This window comes from Entelurus aequoreus, linkage group LG09 (assembly GCF_033978785.1).
Source record: "Entelurus aequoreus isolate RoL-2023_Sb linkage group LG09, RoL_Eaeq_v1.1, whole genome shotgun sequence".
In the NCBI taxonomy this organism is placed as follows: domain Eukaryota; kingdom Metazoa; phylum Chordata; class Actinopteri; order Syngnathiformes; family Syngnathidae; genus Entelurus; species Entelurus aequoreus.
The window spans coordinates 38,569,597-38,592,696 of NC_084739.1; positions in this window are offsets into that span (position 1 = coordinate 38,569,597).

Below are 23,100 nucleotides of genomic sequence, written 5' to 3' on the forward strand. Positions count from 1 at the left end.
ACACTGCTTTTGTCCAGAGTCGTGTATAAAGAGAGTATGGCCAACTAAACAACAGGTGCCATGACTGCTACCAACGACATGTGTGGCTGTGCATGGATGGATGCAATTGCTGTCGTTTTGACATTACTTTTTCTGATGAAATAAACTATAATAAAATATGTATATACAAACCCCGTTTCCATATGAGTTGGGAAATTGTGTTAGATGTAAATATAAACGGAATACAATGATTTGCAAATCATTTTCAACCCATATTCAGTTGAATATGCTACAAAGACAACATATTTGATGTTCAAACTGATAAACATTTTTTTTTTTTGCAAATAATCATTAACTTTAGAATTTGATGCCAGCAACAGGTGACAAATAAGTTGGGAAAGGTGGCAAAAAATACTGATAAAGTTGAGCAATGCTCACCAAACACTTATTTGGAACATCCCACAGGTGAACAGGCAAATTGGGAACAGGTGGGTGCCATGATTGGGTATAAAAGTAGATTCCATGAAATGCTCAGTCATTCACAAACAAGGATGGAGTGAGGGTCACCACTTTGTCAACAAATGTGTTAGAAAATTGTTGAACAGTTTAAGAAAAACCTTTCTCAACCAGCTATTGCACGGAATTTAGGGATTTCACTATCTACGGTCCGTAATTTCATCAAAGGGTTCAGAGAACCTGGAGAAATCACTGCACGTAAGCAGCTAAGCCTGTGACCTTCGATCCCTCAGGCTGTACTGCATCAACAAGCGACATCAGTGTGTAAAGGATATCACCACATGGGCTCAGGAACACTTCAGAAACCCACTGTCAGTAACTACAGTTGGTCGCTACATCTGTAAGTGCAAGTTAAAACTCTCCTATGCAAGGCGAAAACCGTTTATCAACAACACCCAGAAACGCCGTCAACTTCGCTGGGCCTGAGCTCATCTAAGATGGACTGATACAAAGTGGAAAAGTGTTCTGTGGTCTGACGAGTCCACATTTCAAATTGTTTTTGGAAACTGTGGATGTCGTGTCCTCCGGACCAAAGAGGAAAAGAACCATTCGGATTGTTATAGGCGCAAAGTTGAAAAGCCAGCATCTGTGATGGTATGGGGGTGTATTAGTGCCCAAGACATGGGCAACTTACACATCTGTGAAGGCGCCATTAATGCTGAAAGGTACATACAGGTTTTGGAGCAACATATGTTGCCATCCAAGCAACGTTACCATGGACGCCCCTGCTTATTTCAGCAAGACAATGCCAAGCCACGTGTTACATCAATGTGGCTTCATAGTAAAAGAGTGCGGTAGACTGGCCTGCCTGTAGTCCAGACCTGTCTCCCATTGAAAATGTGTGGCACATTTTGAAGCCTAAAATACCACAACGGAGACCCTCGAACTGTTGAACAACTTAAGCTGTACATCAAGCAAGAATGGGAAAGAATTCCACCTGAGAAGCTTAAAAAATGTGTCTCCTCAGTTCCCAAACGTTTACTGAGTGTTGTTAAAAGGAAGACCATGTAACACAGTGGTGAACATGCCCTTTCCCAACTACTTTGGTACGTGTTGCAGCCATGAAATTCTAAGTTAATTATTATTTGCAAAAAAAAACAAGGTTTATGAGTTTGATCATCAAATATCTTGTCTTTGTAGTGCATTCAATTGAATATGGGTTGAAAAGGATTTGCTAATCATTGCATTCCGTTTATATTTACATCTAACACAATTTCCCAACTCATATGGAAACGGGGTTTGTATATATATATATATATATATATATATATATATATATATATATATATATATATATATATATATATATATATATATATATATATATATATATATATATAAACATACTCCAGCTCATAAACTTATGATAAAACATGCTTTTATTTCGTGAAGTATAATTTTGTGGCTGTATTTGACATACTATGCTGCTACATTCTTGCTGTGTTTCGTGACCAGCAGGCACTCTAACACACAAAGTGTCGAGAAATCCACAAGTTATTGATAAGCATAGGAGAATGGATGGATAGATTGTTTATATGATAAATGATAGTGTTTAATCTTACAATATTTGTATCAGTATTCATTCCAACACAAAATTAAACAATGAGTAAAGTCTTAAGCACATTCCAAAAATTTAAAAACTGATAAAGTTTTGGACTTATTGGTGTTTCATTGGCCAATCCATGTCGGAAAAAAATTATCTTTCACTAACGAACTAACATGAAATGTAGCGATGTCATTTTGGAATACATATATCAGAAAAGAAAAGAAAAATAATTGAGAAAAAACATGCTGGTTAAATCTATTCAAGTAGTCAGCTGACCTAACACACAACAAAACACATAACAGTTAACAAGTGTGACCAGGCCAAATAAAAAACATAACAAAGAATATGATAGTTAATCCCTTAAAGCAGCACTAAGTAACTTTTCAACCTTCATAAAATATTTTCATAACTTTTGGGAAGATACATCCACTTACAACTCAATGAATGACACCTCTGTCATGGCCTGAGGGGGTCTGTATCACTTTTACTGGCCCTTAGCAACAATGAGGAGGGTGGCAGGAACCCTGCCACACAAAAAACTACAAATGTGATGACTTGCTTTACGGCATATGTCACTCACCCTTTCCCCATTCGCTACAAAGACAGAAGTCGATGCGAACGCCTGCGTGCCGCCATTAGAGACATAATATTTGCGCCAATATTACAGCGGACATCATGTAAGTATGACGCTATATGTGCAAGTCCTCATGGGAAATGTGGTCATCTTCTGGTAAAACACTACTGCTTTGGTCCACTGGCGCCGACAAAATCAACCAAAACGGAAAGTTCTTAAGTGGAGGCTTTAATTATCTTCTATTATTACATTTCCCACTATGGTACTCTTGACCTTAGAACTTTGCAACTTAGAATAAACGTAATGCTCCATAACAAACCTAAACCTTTGCCTTCATCAGAAAATGTTGTATTTTTGATGTTCCCTTCACCTGTATGTGTGTTATGTTCAATAAACATACTTTTTGATGTGATAATATATTTTGTGACCAGTGATGAAGTTTCCGACTTTCTCCAGGAGGAGGCAGTGTATGACAGACAGAAACAGTATTTAGCGAATTAAAGTAGATGTATGAATATATTAGTGACGTAGATACATTATAGATTGTCGATATAAGTGTTGTATGATGTAAATATGTATAAAAGATTGTGTCACGCTGTATTACTCAGGCTGCACTACAGTGTCTATTCACAGGCGCGATCCCACTACTGAGCGGTACGGGGGCTTTGACCTGCTCCGTTACCGACCTGGGCCGGTGCACCCCTCCTTAGACGACCTGGTAGTCCCGAGCTCCCCCAGGAGCACCATATCGGTACCGAACTTAGTGCGGACACCCGATCGACATAGTCCACTGCAGCTCAGAACTCCTGAGCTCAAACGATCCTCCAACCTCAGCCTCCCAGTAGCTTGGATTACAGGCGCGCGCCACCGCACCCGGCGAGGAAGACCCTCACTAATGGTGCTTTTTTTACTTGCACTTTAGTGACGTCATCGGGAGGTATGGCGATTTGTAGGATAGGATAGACTTTTATTAATCTCACGATGGGGAAATGATGTGGTTTCAGTGCAGTTTTTACGTACAGTAATACAAGTAAAATGTAATGAAAAACAAAAGGGTATGAATAATACATAATGCACACTAACAATGTCACCATGTATAAATAAATGATAAAACAAAAAGAGTATCTTATTACACTGAGCGAAAGTTTTTGCACAGCAAGAAAAAAACAGACCACAGTAAATATTTCCCACCAAACCTTCTGAAGTTCTTTATGTTGTGATGACAACAAAATTATTCTGATTTCTTGTGCGGAATATAATTTTCATTGTTTTTTGTTTTTTTTATTAAAACAAGATGTATTTTACGTATCTCAAATTTTAAAATGTATTTACTTCTCCAGGACAATGCACATTGATGAACAATGTGATTTACAAATAGCAAATAAGGCAGATTATAGCATATTAGCTAAATTACATATGTGGTCCCAAAACAGAGAAAAGGGAACACAGAAGGACAATATCATGTTAAAAACAGACAAATTAAAACACATATAAGTAGTCAACATGACCACATGACAGGGAACTTTTAAGAAATAGTTTAAGATTACATTTCTACTACCTGTAAAGGGATATAACTACATAAAGTATTTGGTCCTAGTCAACTCCCAGGTATAAGAACATAGTTAAGGTCAAAGATCTTCTTTGTTGCCGCATGTTTGCCAAGTTGAAATCTTTCACCATTTTGTTGTTTATAAAAAGGAAGGCCTTTTATTTTCCCACACCACCACCATGTGTTGCCATAACCCCTGGTGACATCACTATGATATAAGTAAAAAGCACTATTGATCTTCCCCGGGTGTGGTGGCGCGCGTCTGTAATCCAAGCTACTTAGATTACAGGTGGGAAACGGAGCAGGTCAAAGCCCCTGTACCGCTCAGTAGTGGAATCGTGCCTGTGAATAGACACTGTAGTGCAGCCTGAGTAATACAGTGTGACACAATCTTTTTGTACATATTTACATCATACGACACTTATATTGACAATCTATAATGTATTTACATCACACTGCACACACTCTTCCTGGAGAAAGGTAGAAACTTCATCACCGGTCACAAACACAGTATCACATAAATATGTTTAATAGTGAAATATTGTATACATACAGTACACATATTCTTTGTTGCAAAGTTCTAAATTCATGTGATAAGAGTACCATAGTTGTAAATACAGTAAGAGAAGATGATTAAGTCTTGAATCATCATATTTGGCCTTTATGTTTTTTTATTTGGTCTGGTCGCATTTGTTTACTGTTATGTGTTTAAAAAACTAGGTCGGCTGACTACCTGAATAGAAAAAAACAACATCTCTTGAAGCTATTCCGATGTCATTTAAAATGTAAATACAGTAAACTATTTTGGTCCCAGTATAGACCCCTGAGGAACACCTTATAGACGTACACTATAACTAATAATGATGATGTGTGTTCTCTCAGCTTCACTAATTGTTTTCTGTTTGTCAAGCAAATTTCCACTCAGTTCAAAACCACCCTGTTAAACCTCTTCTATTTAGTTCATTTAAATATTATGTTTACAATATTATATCAAAAGCATGAGAACATACTGATATCCTTATTTGATCTACACGTTTAATATTTTAAAGTTGAAAAAGTTGAAAACATGTGTCATAAAGTTTTGATACGAACATTCCAAATGAATCAACTTTCGGACTGATTGTTAGACAATGTTTGAAAAAAACTGAGTTGACTTGCACTAACTAAATAATATGAAATATAGAACTGTCATTTTAGAATATGCTCATCAGGAATTAAAAGTTCTTTGAGAAAAAAAACATGCTGGTTGAATTTATTCAGGTAGTCATCAGCTCATTAAAGAAGTGGGACCAAGTGCACCAAGTTCCAAACATAACAGGGCCTGTATAGTATACACTAGACATGATGTTTATTCACATAAATAATAAATAAATGACCTTTGAACTTTGCCACATAGAATGAACTTAATGCCTCATAACACATTTAAACCTTCATATTCATCTCTCCTATGTTGCCTTCACCTGTATATTTGTTGAGTTCAATATCTTAAATTAAACATATTTTTTTAATGTTTTGTGTCCAATGATGAAGTTGCCGACTTCTTCCAGCAGGAGGCAGTGCAGGACAGACACAAATCAGTGTATATGTTTCGTGAATGAAAGTAAATGTATGAATGTATCAGTGTGATGTAAATACATTATAGATTGTCAATATAAGTGTTGTATGATGTAAATATGTATAAAAGATTGTGTCCCGCTGTATTACTCAGGCTGCACTACAGTGTCTATTCACAGGCGCGATCCCACTACTGAGCGGTACGGGGGCTTTGACCTGCTCCGTTTCCGACCTGGGCCGGTGCACCCCTCCTTAGAGGACCTGGTAGTCCCGAGCTCCCCCAGGAGCACCATATCGGTACCGAACTTAGTGCGGACACCCGATCGACATAGTCCACTGCAGCTCAGAACTCCTGAGCTCAAACGATCCTCCAACCTCAGCCTCCCAGTAGCTTGGATTACAGGCGCGCGCCACCGCACCCGGCGAGGAAGACCCTCACTAATGGTGCTTTTTTTACTTTCACTTTAGTGACGTCATCAGGAGCAATGGCGACTTGTAGGATAGGATAGACTTTTATTAATTTCACGATGGAGAAATGATGTGGGTGCACGGTGCAGTGCAGATTTTTACTTATAGTAACACAAGTAAAATGTAATGAAAAACAAAAGGGTATGAATAATACATATTGCGCACTAACAATTTCACCATGTATAGATCAATGATAAAACAAAAAGAGTATTTTAGTACACTGAGCGAAAGTTTTTACACAGCAAGAAAAAAAACAGATCACAGTAAATATTTCCCAACAAACTTTTTTCTGAATAAAATATTCATTGTTTTTTTCAATTATTATTAAAACAAGATGTATTTTACGTATCTCAAATTTTAAAGCGTACAGCGGAAGTATAGCAGATTAGTCTCACTCAACAAGTGACTGGCTAGTTTTTGTAGAGAACAGGGACTAACGTTTATTGATAATTGATAATAAACGGAAATGTTGATTCTCGGTCCTGCTAGACACTGGCACTTATTTATTAATACTACTAACATTTGACAACCAAACAATTACATAAAGTGACTTGGTAAAGAATCTCAGTATTATCTTTACCCAACTCTCTCATTCGAGTCACACTTAAGCCCATGTCTACACTAAGTCGTTTGACCCCTTAAACGAATAATTATTTAGCCTAAGCCCCGTTTCAGCCACACTAAACCAGCGTTTAAGGTCCCCCTCCTCGGACCAATTTTTACACGGGTAAGTCAGCCGTGTAATTCTTGAATCTCCGGCACTTAGCTTTGTATGGACTTCTTGATCGTTTACAAACGGAGTTCGGAGAGGCCTTGAAATCACAAATGTGGACACTCAAAATATCAACATCATATTTCAAATTGCATACACTTGTTGATACAGAACATATGATAGACATTCATAAACACAACCTGGCTAAACAAGGTATTGAAAGGATATATTTTCTTTGCGTTTCTCCGTAAACTCTGAACAGTCCATTCATAGTCACACAGATAGGCTTGAGGATGCCTGTGCTGCCTGATTGGATATCTAGGCGGTGTAGGTGCTGGTTCTGGGTGATCATTGCCATCATCAAGATCAAGATCCAGGTCGTAGTCGAGTGGTGGCAGTTGGTCTTGCTGCACCATGGGATGGATCTTCTTGAAGAACGAACTGTTCCTATTGATGGTATGGCCATTCTGTTCAGCTGTCACCATAGAGCCTTTCACGTTAGTGACTGTAAATGGTTCCTTGCTGTATGGTGTTGTGAACTTCTTCTGTTTCACATGGTGCTGCATGCCGTTGCTCATCAGAACGGTACTTCATTTTGGCTTTTTCCTCAGTGTCCCTTTTACGCACTTCTTGGTCAGCACTAATGGTTGCTGAGCAGGCTGATGGTATCTTTGTATTCATGCGTCGTTGGAACATCAACTCTGCCGGAGATCTTCCTGTCGTGCAGTGTGGTGTAGCTCAGTACTCACGTAAGAAGATGTTTATTTGTTGCTTCCATGGGATGCCTTGCTTCGGAGCGATACGAATCACCTTCCCAATCGTACGTACGCATGAATCTTTCTGCTGTCGCATTTGCTTGAGGCCAAAGTGGTGTTATTTTTCTGTGATGGAATCCCATGTGTTGAGCAAACTGGGAAAACTGGGAACCATTAAATGGAGGTCCGCTGTCTGTCTTCACAACACGTGGTATCCCAAACATTGAGAAGATGTTGTCCATGCGGGATATCACCACACTGGAGGAAATTGCATGTAGAATGTCCACTACTGGATACCGTGTGTAGCCATCTACAATCACCATCAGGTATTCTCCGGATGGGAGAGGTCCATAGAAATCTGCACTTACTGAATGCCATGGTGACTCCGGTAGCTTTAACATTTTGAGTGGCTCAGTCCTGGTGACTGGAGTGTTAGCCTGACAGGCTAGACAGGTTTTGATTATTGTCTCTGCTTGTTGATCAATGCCTGGAAACCACACTTTTTCTCTGAGCAGGACCTTTGTCTTGGCAATGCCTTGATGGCCTTCGTGAGCAAGTTCCAGGACATGGCGTTGTAGAGATGATGGAATTACAATCCTACAGCCTCTGAGTATGAGGTCCTCGCTTGCTGACAGTGTGAGTTCATTTCTGACATGTCTGTACTGCTGAAGTGTAACAGCATGCGGTACTTTGTCAGTGATTGTGTGCCATGAATTGTTCTTAATATGTGCACCGACCTGTTGCAGAATGTCATCTTTCAGTGTCTCTGCTTTGATGTGGTCCAGCATCATTGCCTTGGGCGTAGCCAACTACGATATGAAGTTGACATATTCCTCTGCAATCTTGGAAGCTCTCGTGCTTCCGGAAGTCTGAGCTGTAAGCGGATGTTGAGACATGTAATCAGCAAGATTGTCAGCTCCCTTCCTGTAGACAATCTTAAAGTCGTAGGGTTGAAGTCAAAGTCCCCATCGCTCTATCCGGGCAGGTGGCTTGGACTTTGGGTTGTTCCATATCAGCTCCAACGGTTTGTGGTCAGTCACAAGGGTAAACTGATTACTGTAGAGGTATAGGTGTAAATGCTCAAAGCTCCAGATGATTGCTAGGGCCTCTCGTTCTGTCTGCGAGTAGCGCCTTTCGACCTCCGTCAGTGCCCGACTGGCATACGCTATGACATGCTTCTCTCCCTTGTCTGTCTGAAACAGAATCGCACCCAAACCACATGGGCTGGCGTCCACAACAAGTTCAGTGTCCTTTTTCGGATCAAAGTAGGACATGGTAGTGTCGCTGGTGAGGCGCGCCTTGAGTGCTTGTAGCGCAGCTGAATGCTCAGAACCCCAAGTCCAAGGTGCTCCTTTCTTGGCGAGCTCTCTGAGCGGTGCAGTGATGGTAGAGAAGTCTTTGATAAGCCTGGAGAAATAGTTTGTCATGCCGAGAAGGCTTCTGATCTCGGCAGGGTCTTTGGGCTCTGATGCTCGATGTATGGCTGCCACTTTGCGAGGGTCAGCTGAGATGCCGTCAGCTGAGAAGATGAAGCCAAAGAATTCCAGTCTTCGCTTGTTAAATTCGCACTTGTTGCGATTCAGTGTGAGGTCGCTTTCTTTGAGTCTGCAAAAGACTGCCTGCAAAGCATCGTCATGGGCTTTCTGGGATGAGCCGTACACAATGATGTCATCACTTAAATTCTTGACACCAGGGATGCCATGCAATACCTGACAGATGGTGTTCTGGAAGACTTCAGCAGCCGACGATATGCCGAAGCTCAGTCTTTTGTACCGTCTCAGGCCTAGGTGAGTTGTAAAGGTGGTGATTTAACGGCTATCTGGATGTAGCTCTAGCTGATGGTAGCCTTTGTTGAGGTCCAATTTTGAAAAGATGCGTGTACTGTTTAGCTCATGGATTACGTCGTCCATCATGGGCGTGAGGTGACGTTCACGTTGTATTACCACACTTGCTTGCGCATGTCAACACAGATCCTTACTTGATCCGGGTCTTTAGGCTTTGGTGGGGTAACTATTGGAGAGACCCAATGTGTTGGTCCAGTCACTCTTTCGATTATGTCATCCTCTTCCAGCTTTCGTAATTCCTTTTCGACCTTCTGTTGAATATGGAATGGCACCCTTCTGTGTGGTTGACACGTTGGCTGTACATCTGGATTAATGTGTAGCTTCACACTGAAATCCTTGAGCTTGCCTTTCCCAGTGAACAGTTCTGGGTAACTGTCAATCAGGTGATCTGACACACTCCTGATGGTGGGTATCCACAGCATTTACAATATGGATTAATTCAAGCTTGCTAGCTGTGTCATATCTCAAAAGAGAGTGTCCACTGCCCTTCAGCACATAAAAGGTTGTTTGCATGTTTCTGCCCTTTACTTTCACACAGTACTCAAAAACACCAATAATAGGCAAAGCATGTTTGAACCCATATGGAAAAATCTTGATTTTGGCAGAACTCATTTCTGGCTGTGGCTTGAGCATATTGTATATGTTTTGACTAATAATGTTAACTGCTGCTCCAGGGTCAATCAACACTTCAACTTGCACATCATTGAGCAGTATGTGTGTTCTGGGGTGTTTGGGGCAGGCTTCACCATTTACTGAAAATACATACTGATCATCACTGCTTGATGAATCCCTGCGTGTACCACAGTCTGATGCAGTCACTCGATTTACACGTCTTGTGTTTTCCTGTTGTCCAAATGTGGTGTCACTATTGTGATCATGACGTACATTTCTATCTTGAACTGATTTTCTTTGATTTGAGCGGCATACCTTTGCAAAATGCTTTGGATTTCCACATGCATTGCAGTCCTTGCCTTTTGCTGGACAGTCTCCTCTGTGGGGATATCTCCCCCCACAGTTTCTGCATTCAGTGTCTTTGTTATAATTTTTATCTCCCCTCTGATCACTCACTTGTGGTTTATACTTGTGTTCAAGTGCGTTAGCAGCAGTGGATGCACCTTGTTCTATGCCCTCTGCTTGCTGTTCTGATATTTCTAACGTTCTCCCAAAATTCAGCAACGCTTCCAGCGTCATTTCATGGTCTCTGAGCGCCCGCCTGCGGATTCTAGAGAAAGTGCAGCTCTGAATGAGCTGCGCTTTTATCTCACTGGCCACATCGATAAATTCACAGTCTTTGGATAGCATGCGTAACCTCGTGTGATATGTGTCCAGAATTTCTCCCGGTTGTTGTGTGGCTTTCCAAAACTTGTACACAATATATTGAGTGTTTTTCTTAGGGGTGAAGTATCCATCAAGTTTAGTTTTTGTTGTTTCAAAATCATCATCTTCGCCCGCAAGCGTGTCATATATGTCATGCACACGTTCCCCAGCTAAGTGCAGAAGCAAAGCCCTTTTTCTTCCATCATTCACAATGTTCATTGCAACTAAAAAGTTGTCAAATCGTTGGATCCACTTACTCCATCTTGTCCCGACTGAAGTTGGATCCATCCCCGTGTCAAACGGCAGAATAGCGGCATGGCTTGCTATGGCAGAGTTCATCATTTTTATTTTTACCTTGCTAGTTTCTTAGCATCCATATATGTTGCTAACTGGTTAGCTTTTAGCTTTATAACTCACGTTGCGAGTAGTGAATGTTCAGCATCGGAACTTCCTCCTTTACTTTTGAACAGTCTTCACGCGAATATCCATTTGAGTCCTCGTCGCCGCTGTAATGTTTGTAGGTGTACTTTGTTGCTGGTTCAATATTGAGACGGTTAGAGGGATTTGGATGCTTTAATCATCAACATCGCTTGCATGCACCTGTCTCATGCATCCGGCGTAACTGTTCTAACATTGTCCACTAGTGCGTGTTGACGTCACCACGCAGCCAGCGTATATCTAAATACCACAGGTGGCAGGAACCCTGCCACACAAAAAACTACAAATGTGCTGACTTGCTTTATGCCATATGTCACTCCCCCTTCCCCCAATTGTTACAAAGACGGAAGTCGATGTGAACGCCTGCGTGCCGCCAAAAAACAAGAAGAATAAGAATAAGAAGAACGCCTACTGTATGTGCAATTACTGCTATCATGGCCAAAGCTCCAAAACAACCAAAGAAACAAAAACGTTTTGTCTGAGGAGACAAATAAAGAAAAACAGAGTCTACCTGGACAGTCAGGATCATGGCACTCAGCATCAAGGGTTGGAATTGGGGGTTAAATCACCAAAAATGATTCCCGGGCGTGGCACCGCTGCTGCCCACTGCTCCCCTCACCTCCCAGGGGGTGATCAAAGGGATGGGTCAAATGCAGAGGTTTATCCACCGCGATGACTGCACGGCATCCTTCGGTGATAAACTTCTTGCGAAGCGGAAACAGATGGCGTCGCCGGTCGAGAATTTCCTTTGGAAACTGGTCGTTGATGCTGAAGTTGGATCCTTTCAGCTCTCGACCCTGGTTCCTCACTCGCTCCTTCTGCTTGAAGTGTTCGAATTTGGCTATGATGGGTCTCGGCCTCCTGTTCTCCGGCTTTTTGGCTCCAAGCCGGTGGACGCGATGGAAGGTGATGTTCCTGATGGTGTCTGCTGGAAGCTTGAGCTAATGTTCCATGAAGGACTTGATGGTTTCCTCTGGATCTTCCTCGGTCTTTTCCGGTATCCCCGCGAAGACCAGATTGTCCCTCATGCTTCTCGCCTATAGGTCCAGCATCGTCTCCTTCATGCTCCTGTTGTCCCGGGTGAGTTGCGTCACTCCGTCGGTGTGGGATTTTACAGTCTCACGAAGAGCGGCGTTCTCCTTGGCGAGAGACATGACCTGCTGTTGTCCGAATTCCAAACTCTCACGGATGAAGCGAGGATGAAAGATTCGTAGATGAGGAACGTTACAGTGAAGGACTTGAGAGGCAGTGATGGATGTATCTTTTTTCGCTCTGACCGTAACTTAGGTACAAGCTGGCTCATTGGATTCCACACTCTCCTTTTTCTATTTTGGATCACGGATTTGTATTTTAAACCACCTCGGATACTATATCCTCTTGAAAATGAGAGTCGAGAACGCGAAATGGACATTCAGTGCCTGGAGCGATTGCTGATTTGAATCGCAAGGTAGATTCGATCTTGATGATGTTACAGAAAGAATAAATTGGAATTGTCAGAGCCAGCATATAGAGCAGGAATGTCATTGTTTTGACTGCTCGAAGAAAAAAACAACATCTTAATCTACGATTTGACTCCCTCGAATGGCCTTGAGGAACAGGCTGTTTGAAAACACTCCCCCGAGGACTCCTCAAAGATGGACGCTTTTGACCTTTTCCCTTTTCTTCAAAAGCACCTGGGTCGGACTCTTGAACTCTTGAACTCTTGGGGCCGGCCTCGGCCCATAAAGACAATCCAACATCTCACCCAAGTTAATTGGGCATACATGCACGCACACACCCTTCCCCAATCAACGCCTTCACCTCTGCTTTATTCCTCCGGGGTTGTGGGGGCTGAGCAGCGCTTAACAGCAGCTGCTGGCCTCCAAGGTCCTGTTGGATGACTTTGTTGCGAGTTTGTTGTGATTAAATGTACCTTGTTTATGTGTGCCATGCTATGTGAGGTTTTTTTCCTCGGACTCAGTCTGGACCATTCCTGAGGGTCCAGCCTCAGACTGATATTTTTTTTACTTCCACCCTCCCCCCAATGTCACCTTTTTCCCACCTTTTTGAGGAGCGCCTAAGTGAGGCTGATCCGTTGGCGGTCCCGTCTTGTCTCCCTGTAACGTATGTCTGCTCTTAGCGGGATTGTGCCGAAAATGTAATTTCAGTTCTTATGTGTCTTGTACATGTAAGAATGGACAATAAAGCTGATTGATTGATTGATTGATTGATTGATTTTATCTCCACGACAATACATCGGCGAAATGCTTTAGCTACGAGCTAACGTGATAGCATCGTGCTTTAACTGCATATAGAAACAAAAAAATAAACCCCTGACTGGAAGGATGGATAGAAAATCAACAATACTATTAAACCGTGGACATGTAAATACACGGTTAATGCTTTCCAGGCTGGCGAAGGTTAACAATGCTGTGCTAACGACGCCATTGAAGCTAACTTAGCAACCGGACCGCACAGAGCTATGCTAAAAACATTAGCTCTCCACCTACGCCAGCCAGCCCTCATTTGCTCATCAACACCCGTGCTCACCTGCGTTCCAGCGATCGGCAGAAGGACGAAGGACTTCACCCGATGCGTTTGGCGGCCCGGAGACGTAGGAAGTCAAGGTGAGGTCGGCGGCTAGCGCGGCTAGCGCTCCAACAAAGTCCTCCTGGTTGTGTTGCTGTAGTCCGCTGCTAATACACCGATCCCACCTACAACTGTCTTCTTTGCAGCCTTCATTGTTCGTTAAACAAATTGCAAAAGATGTCCAGAATACTGTGGAATTATGAAATGAAAACAGAGCTTTTTGTATAGGATTCTACGGGGTACCATAACTTCCGTTACTCTGACTTCGTCACGCGCATACGTCATCATACCGCGACGTTTCAGCCGGATATTTCCCGGGAAATTTTAAATGTCACTTTATAAGTTAACCCGGCTGTATTGGCATGTGTTGCAATGTTGAGATTTCATCATTGATATATAAACTATCAGACTGCGTGGTCGGTAGTAGTGGGTTTCAGTAGGCCTTTAAATGTGTTATGAAGCATTAAGTTAATTCTATGTGGCAAAGTTCAAAGGTCATGTGAATGAACATCATGTCTAGTGTATACTATACAGGCCCTGTTATGTTTGGAACTTGGTGCACGTGGTCCCACTTCTTTAATGAGCTGATAACTACCTGTATAAATTCAACCAGACCCAAAGTTGATTTGTTTGAAATGTTCGTATCAAAACTTTATGACACGTTTTCAACTTTTTCAACTGTCCAAAATGTGTAGATCAAATAAGGATATCAGTATGTTCTCATGCTTTTGATATAATATTGTAAACATAATATTTAAATAAACTAATTAGAAGAGGTTTAACAGGGTGGTTTTGAACTGAGTGGAAATTTGCTTGACAAACAGAAAACAATTAGTGAAGCTGAGAGAACATACACATCATCATTATTAGTTATAGTGTACGCCTGTAACGTGTTCCTCAGGGGTCTACACTGGGACCAAAATAGTTTGCTGTAGCCATCCATCCATCCATCCATTTTCTACCGCTTGTCCTGTTCGGGGTTGCGGGGGGTGCTGGAGCCTATCTCAGCTGCATTCGGGCGGGAGGCGGGGTACACCCTGGACAAGTCGCTACCTCATCACAGGGCCAACACAGATAGACAGACAACATTCACACTCACATTCACACACAAGGGCCAATTTAGTGTTGCCAATCAACCTATCCCCAGGTGCATGTCTTTGGAGGTGGGAGGAAGCCGGAGTACCCGGAAGGACCCCACGCAGTCACGGGGAGAACATGCAAACTCCACACAGAAAGATCCCAAGCCCGGGATTGAACCCAGGACTACTCAGGACCTTCGTATTGTGAGGCTGTATACACATTATAAATGACATCGAAATAGATACATTTAACCGGCAGGTTTTCTTTTCCTCAATAATTTATACTGCATTCCAAAATGGCAATGCTACATTTCATGTTACTTAGTAAGAAGGTAACTCAGTTGTTTTTAACATTGGCCACCATTGAGAACCAAAGTGGATTTATTAAAATGTGCTCATAACTTTATTCCCTGGTAACCCTTGTGTGAGATTGTTTCCAACTTGATATGATTGTTACACCATTTCATATATAATCTGGAAATGTGTAGCTCAAATAAGGATATGTTGTCTTGCTTTGGATATATTATAATCATAATACATGAGTCAATAAATTAGGAGAGGTTGACTAGGGTGGTTTTGAACTGAGTGAAAATTTGCTCAAACAGAAAACAATTTGTGAAGCTGAGAGAACATACATCATCATTAAAGGCCTACTGAAATGATTTTTTTAAATTTAAACAGGGATAGCAGATCCATTCTATGTGTCATACTTGATCATTTCGCGATATTGCCATATTTTTGCTGAAAGGATTTAGTAGAGAACAACGACGATAAAGATTGCAACTTTTGATATCTGATAAAAAAAAAGCCTTGCCCCTACCGGAAGTAGCGTGACGTAGTCAATTGAACAGCTCCTCACATTTTCCTATTATTTACAATGCAGCGAGAGCGATTCGGACCGAGAAAGCTACGATTATCCCATTAATTTGAGCGAGGATGAAAGATTTGTGGATGAGGAACGTTAGAGTGAATGACTATAATGCAGTGCAAGACATATCTTTTTTCGCTCTGACCGTAACTTAGGTACAAGCTGGCTCATTGGATTCCACACTCTCTCCTTTTTCTATTGTGGATCACGGATTTGTATTTTAAACCACCCCGGATACTATATCCTCTTGAAAATGAGAGTCGAGAATGCGAAATGGACATTCACAGTGACTTTTATCTCCACGACAATACATCGACGAAACACTTTAGCTACGGAGCTAACGTGATAGCATCATGCAGTTAAGCACGACGCTATCACGTTAGATAAAAAATAATAAATAAATCCCTGACTGGAAGGATAGACAGAAGATCAACAATACTATTAAACCATGGACATGTAAATACATGGTTAATGCTTTCCAGCCTGGCGAAGGTTAACAATGTTGTTGCTAACGACGCCATTGAAGCTAACTAAGCAACCGTACCTCACAGAGCTATGCTAAAAACATTAGCTATCCACCTACGCCAGCTAGCCCTCATCTGCTCATCAACACCCGTGCTTACCTGCCTTCCAGCGATCGACGGTGCGACGAAGGACTTCACCCGATCTCAGATGCGATCTGCGAGACGGAGGAAGTTAAGGTGAGTTCGGCGGCTAACGCGTCTGCTATCTATCTCTGTCTTCCTGGTTGTGTTGCTGTAGTCCGCCGCTAATACACTGATCCCACCTACAACTTTCTTCTTTGCAGTCTCCATTGTACATTAAACAAATTGCAAAATATTCACCAACACAGATGTCCAGAGTACTGTGGAATTATGAGATGAAAACAGAGCTATTTTGTATTGGATTCAATGGGGTACCGATACTTCTGTTTCACTGGCTACGTCACGCGCATACGTCATCCTCCAAAGGCGTTTTCAACCGGAAGTTTAGCGGGAAATTTAAAATTGCACTTTATAAGTTAACCCGGCCGTATTGGCAATGTTAAAATTTCATCAGTGATATATAAACTATCAGACTGCGTGGTCGGTAGTAGTGGGTTTCAGTAGGCCTTCATCATTAATAGTTGTAGTGTACACCTGTACGGTCTATGTACTGGGACCATCCATCCATCCATTTTCTACCGCTTGTCCCTTTTGGGGTGGCGGGGGCTGCTGGAGCCTATCTGAGCTGCATTCGGACGGAAGGTGGCGTACACCCTGGTCAAGTCGCCACCTCATCACAGGGCCAACACAGATAGACAGACAACATTCACACACACATTCACTCACTAGGGCCAATTTAGTGTACTGGCACCAAGATAGTTTATGTCATAAATTTGGTGAACCGTGTACTCGTGCATTGATGCTGTTCTGTGAGGACTCTTAAAATGGCTGTGATGATTGACAAGCAGTTAGTATTAGCTTGAGAACTGGAACTTTGTTATTATTGTTTGCAAATGACACCACTGCATACTGTTCAGGAGCTAAGAGAGGGACGGTGTGGCGAAGTTGGTAGAGTGGCTGTGCCAGCAATCGGAGTGTTGCTGGTTACTGGGGTTCAATTCCCACCTTCTACCTTCCTAGTCACGTCCGTTGTGTCCTTGGGCAAGACACTTCACCCTTTGCCTCTGATGGCTGCTGGTTAGCACCTTGCATGGCAGCTCCTGCCATCAGTGTGTGAATGTGTGTGTGAATGGGTAAATGTGGAAATACTGTCAAAGCGCTTTGAGTACCTTGAAGGTAGAAAAGCACTATACAAGTATAACACATTTATCATTATTTATTTATTAATACCTCCTCTCTGAGCTGCCACCTTACCGTGGTAGAGGAGTTTGCGTGTCCCAATGATCCTAGGAGCTATGTTGTCCGGGGGCTTTATGCCCCCTGGTAGGGTCTCCCAAGACAAACTGGTCCTAGGTGAGGGATCAGACAAAGAGCAGCTCGAAGACCTCAATGAAAAATAAAACCTATGGACCCAGATTTCCCTCGCCCGGACGCGGGTCACCGGGGACCCCTCTGGAGCCAGGCCCGGAGGTGGGGCACGATGGCGAGCACCTGGTGGCCGGGCCTGTCCCCATGGGGCCCGGCCGGGCCCAGCCCGAAGAGGCAACGTGGGTTCCCCCTCCAATGGGCTCACCACCCATAGCAGGGGTCATAGAGGTCGGGTGCGATGTGAGCTGGGCGGCAGCCGAAGGCAGGGCACTTGGCGGTCCGATCCTCGGCTACAGAAGCTAGCTCTTGGGACGTGGAACGTCACCTCGCTGGGGGGGAAGGAGCCTGAGCTAGTGCGCGAGGTGGAGAAGTCCCGACTAGACATAGTCGGACTCACTTCGACGCACAGCAAGGGCTCTGGAACCAGTTCTCTCGAGAGGGGCTGGACTCTCTTCTACTCTGGCATTGCCGGCAGTGAGAGGCGATGGGCTGGGGTGGCAATTCTTGTTGCCCCCCGGCTCAGAGCCTGCATGTTGGAGTTCAACCCGGTGGACGAGAGGGTAGCTTCCCTCCGCCTTCGGGTGGGGGAACGGGTCCTGACTGTGGTTTGCGCTTACGCGCCAAACCGCAGCTCAGAGTACCCACCCTTTTTGGATTCACTCGAGGGAGTACTTGAGAGTGCTCTGCGATGAGGTGGCGACTTGTCCAGGGTGTACCCCGCCTCCCGCCCGATTGTAGCTGAGATAGGCTCCAGCGCCCCTGCGACCCCGAAGGGAATAAGCGGTAGAAAATGGATGGATGGATGGAGTACTTGAGAGTGCTCCCCCGGGTGATTCCCTCGTTCTACTGGGGGACTTCAATGCTCATGTTGGCAGCGACAGTGAAACCTGGAGAGGCGTGATTGGGAAGAATGGTTGCCCGGATCTGAACCCGAGCGGTGTTTTGTTATTGGACTTTTGTGCCCGTCACAGATTGTCCATAACGAACACCATGTTCAAACATAAGGGTGTCCATATGTGCACTTGGCACCAGGACACCCTAGGCCGCAGTTCCATGATCGACTTTGTAGTTGTGTCGTCGGATTTGCGGCCTCATGTTTTGGACACTCGGGTGAAGAGAGGGGCGGAGCTTTCTACCGATCACCACCTGGTGGTGAGTTGGCTGCGATGGTGGGGGAGGATGCCGGACAGACCTGGCAGGCCCAAACGCATTGTGAGGGTTTGCTGGGAACGTCTGGCAGAGTCTCCTGTCAGAGAGAGTTTCAATTCCCACCTCCGGAAGAACTTTGAACATGTCACGAGGGAGATGCTGGACATTGAGTCCGAATGGACCATGTTCCGCACCTCTATTGTCGAGGCGGCTGATTGGAGCTGTGGCCGCAAGGTAATTGGTGCCTGTCGTGGCGGTAATCCTAGAACCCGTTGGTGGACACCGGCTGTGAGGGATGCCGTCAAGCTGAAGAAGGAGTCCTATCGGGTTCTTTTGGCTCATAGGACTCCTGAGGCAGCGGACAGGTACCGACAGGCCAAGCGGTGTGCGGCTTCGGCGGTCGCGGAGGCAAAAACTCGGACATGGGACGAGTTCGGGGAAGCCATGGAAAACGACTTCCGGACGGCTTCGAAGCGATTCTGGACCACCATCCGCCGCCTCAGGAAGGGGAAGCAGTGCACTATCAACACCGTGTATGGTGAGGATGGTGTTCTGCTGACCTCGACTGCGGATGTTGTGGATCGGTGGAGGGAATACTTCGAAGACCTCCTCCATCCCACCAACACGTCTTCCTATGAGGAAGTAGTGCCTGGGGAATCTGTGGTGGGCTCTCCTATTTCTGGGGCTGAGGTTGCTGAGGTAGTTAAAAAGCTCCTCGGTGGCAAGGCCCCGGGGGTGGATGAGATCCGCCCAGAGTTCCTTAAGGCTCTGGATGCTGTGGGGCTGTCTTGGTTGACAAGACTCTGCAGCATCGCGTGGACATCGGGGGCGGTACCTCTGGATTGGCAGACCGGGGTGGTGGTTCCTCTCTTTAAGAAGGGGAACCGGAGGGTGTGTTCTAACTATCGTGGGATCACACTCCTCAGCCTTCCCGGTAAGGTCTATTCAGGTGTGCTGGAGAGGAGGCTACGCCGGACAGTCGAACCTCGGATTCAGGAGGAACAGTGTGGTTTTCGTCCTGGTCGTGGAACTGTGGACCAGCTCTATACACTCGGCAGGGTCCTTGAGGGTGCATGGGAGTTTGCCCAACCAGTCTACATGTGTTTTGTGGACTTGGAGAAGGCATTCGACCGTGTCCCTCGGGAAGTCCTGTGGGGAGTGCTCAGAGAGTATGGGGTATCGGACTGTCTGATTGTGGCGGTCCGCTCCCTGTATGATCAGTGCCAGAGTTTGGTCCGCATTGCCGGCAGTAAGTCGGACACGTTTCCAGTGAGAGTTGGACTCCGCCAAGGCTGCCCTTTGTCACCGATTCTGTTCATAACTTTTATGGACAGAATTTCTAGGCGCAGTCAAAGCGTTGAGGGGATCTGGTTTGGTGGCTGCAGGATTAGGTCTCTGCTTTTTGCAGATGATGTGGTCCTGATGGCTTCATCTGGCCAGGATCTTCAGCTCTTGCTGGATCGGTTCGCAGCTGAGTGTGAAGCGACTGGGATGAGAATCAGCACCTCCAAGTCCGAATCCATGGTTCTCGCCCGGAAAAGGGTGGAGTGTCATGTCCGGGTTGCGGAGGAGACCCTGCCCCAAGTGGAGGAGTTCAAGTACCTCGGATTCTTGCTCACGAGTGAGGGAAGAGTGGATCGTGAGATCGACAGGCGGATCGGTGCGGCGTCTTCAGTAATGCGGACGCTGTATCGATCCGTTGTGGTGAAGAAGGAGCTGAGCCGGAAGGCAAAGCTCTCAATTTACCGGTCGATCTACGTTCCCATCCTCACCTATGGTCATGAGCTTTGGGTTATGGCCGAAAGGACAAGATCACGGGTACAAGCGGCCGAAATGAGTTTCCTCCGCCGGGTGGCGGGGCTCTCCCTTAGAGATAGGGTGAGAAGCTCTGCCATCCGGGGGGAGCTCAAAGTAAAGCCGCTGCTCCTCCACATCGAGAGGAGCCAGATGAGGTGGTTCGGGCATCTGGTCAGGATGCCACCCGAACGCCTCCCTAGTGAGGTGTTTAGGGCACGTCCGACTGGTAGGAGGTGATGGAACGAGATATTTTCCATATATCCATATTTAAGTGTTACTTCTTTCTAAAAACTCCTATAGTCATATTTACATCAGCTAATGTCTCGTGTGGTACAAAGTGCTTGGATTCGAGTGTCCTTGGTTAGAGTCAGAGCGCTGTCTTTGTTGAGACTGCCATTACATTCCTAAGATAAGAAGCACAGATAGACTGGGAAAACAGCAGGTGGGGGGGCGGGGGGGGGGGGGGCAGGAGAAGGAGGAAGTAGACAGGAGTTCCGGGGTTTTGGTAGACCGATCTGGACCGGGCTAGGGAACGCTTGGGTGCTGGATTGGTCTCATTATTGCCAAAGCTTTGACAATAAACAACGAAATACCAACTACTGCTTTTGGTGGTCAATTTAACATCAGCTTATTTGCCATTAAAAGAACTTGGGAGTGGACAGCAGACTTTGACTTCCTTGGGAGGAAGAGCTGTCGACGCAACAATTTGGGGGCTTCGTCAGAGATGGCACGCTGTTGATCGATGACTTCTTGCAATCTTCTGGACAGACTCAATTGGCCAATTCAAGGTGAGCAGAACCTTTCTTTTTAGATAAAATCTGCGTTAGGAGTCTGTCCTGAAGTCTGTAAGTCAAACACTATATTGTACCCCAGACGCAGAGCTGTGATTTCGATAGATTGATTGCATTTTTGCCGAGCCTGCCATTGCATTAAAATTGTAAATAAGTGGTCAACTCACGGCATTGTGTCTCGATTACCGTGACGGGCAGTTTCATTGACGAGTGAACTAATAGTTGGGTGTGGCTCACCCTGGGTAGTTGGTCGCCGCCTAAAAGAGCAACGGGTTGATAGATCCCAGTGTGATAAGACACTAAAACTAAGGAAGCGGGTTGATAGATCCCAGTGTGATAAGACACTAAAACTAAGGAAGCGGGTTGATAGATCCCAGTGTGATAAGACACTAAAACTAAGGAAGCGGGTTGATAGATCCCAGTGTGATAAGACACTAAAACTAAGGAAGCGGGTTGATAGATCCCAGTGTGATAAGACACTAAAACTAAGGAAGCGGGTTGAAAGATCCCTTTGCGTTGAGGGTACTAGAATTAAGAAAATATAGACACAATGGCCTTGGAGTGTGACAAACAGAAATGTGATGGCGGCGGGGCAAAATGTGATGATTGGCTACCGTTCAATGATCAATTGAATGGACGGTTGTCGACAATGGAACTAGCAGGTAGAGAAAAAAAAAAAAGAGAAAAAAAAAGGAGAACGTTCCTTGAAAGGGTTAAGAGGGAGTTTACAATACTCGAAAAGTCGTGAACTCAAACATCTGGTAAAATAAAATAAAAAATAAATTAAAAAAAAGTAACTGGAAGTTTTATGGTAAAGTGAAACGCAGAGAGTGTGCTGCTGAGTGTGAGTGTGTGTGAGTGGGAGTGCTTACGCGCGCTTGTGTGTGTGTGTGTGTGCGCTGGTGAAAATGGAACACTCAGGGAGAGAATTTAAGTGTTTGGCGTATGATAAAAGTAAACGGGGATTACGTGGAAAAACGAAATGCAGCAAAAGAAACGATGATTAATGACAGAATGAACTGATTGGTTTTTTGTCTGCCGCGCATGCGCAAGACAATTCAAACGACCCGCCCAGACTTTGACTGACACCACCCCCTACTCCAGTGACAAGAGAAGGAGGTATTAACACGCCCCCTCTAAGATTGATCTTGCCTCCGAAAATTAGCCCCTTCTACACGTCTGTCCATTTTCCTACGGCAGACATTTTTGACGAATGACATTAACAATAGGGGAAAAGGATGTTTATAACATTACGTTACGTGAATGGTTTCTAGGACAACAGAAAATAGAAACATTGTGTGAAGTGTAAGGAAGAGTTAGGGAACAGGAGGTTGTTTGTAAAGGAAAACGAAAGTGAAAGAAAGATGAGAAAGTGACAAATGAAGGTATTCGTAAATGGTATGCTGTTGATTGTGGTTAGCTGCAAGTTTGTTTATTTGTTTGTTTAGTTGTTTGAGTGAAATGGAAAGAAATCAATAGGAATAATTAGATGCAAAATGGAATAAAACTATGAGTGCGATAGAAAATGAATGAATAAATGAAATAAGTTCATTTTGGTCATATAATCAACCACCAACCATCAACCATCAACCATCAATCAATCAATCAATCAATGTTTATCTA